At 57.4% G+C, this 202-nt stretch overlaps 1 protein-coding gene across 1 annotated transcript in view; it reads right to left on the reverse strand.

Annotated features, from left to right (window-relative positions):
* NAAA (N-acylethanolamine acid amidase) overlaps positions 1 to 202 on the reverse strand; it is a 14,615-nt gene that overhangs the window by 13,163 nt on the left and 1,250 nt on the right. The window lies entirely within an intron of this gene.

Here is a 202-nt window from a genome sequence, read left to right on the forward strand (position 1 = left end):
CCCCGCGATGCCGCACGGCGGGCATCCCCTCACGGCCCCCCTCCCACGGTGACAGCAGGGGAGCACACCTACAGCATCGCACGACCGGCCCACCCCCTCTGCTGCCAGTTCAGTAGTGACTCGAGGTAGGACATGATGGACAGAGTAATGAAAATACCAAAAAAAAAAAAAAAAAAAGGGGGAAAAAGTGGGGGGTAAACCC

This window comes from Aptenodytes forsteri, unplaced genomic scaffold (genome assembly GCF_000699145.1).
Source record: "Aptenodytes forsteri isolate BGI_AS27 unplaced genomic scaffold, ASM69914v1 Scaffold221, whole genome shotgun sequence".
Lineage (NCBI taxonomy): Eukaryota > Metazoa > Chordata > Aves > Sphenisciformes > Spheniscidae > Aptenodytes > Aptenodytes forsteri.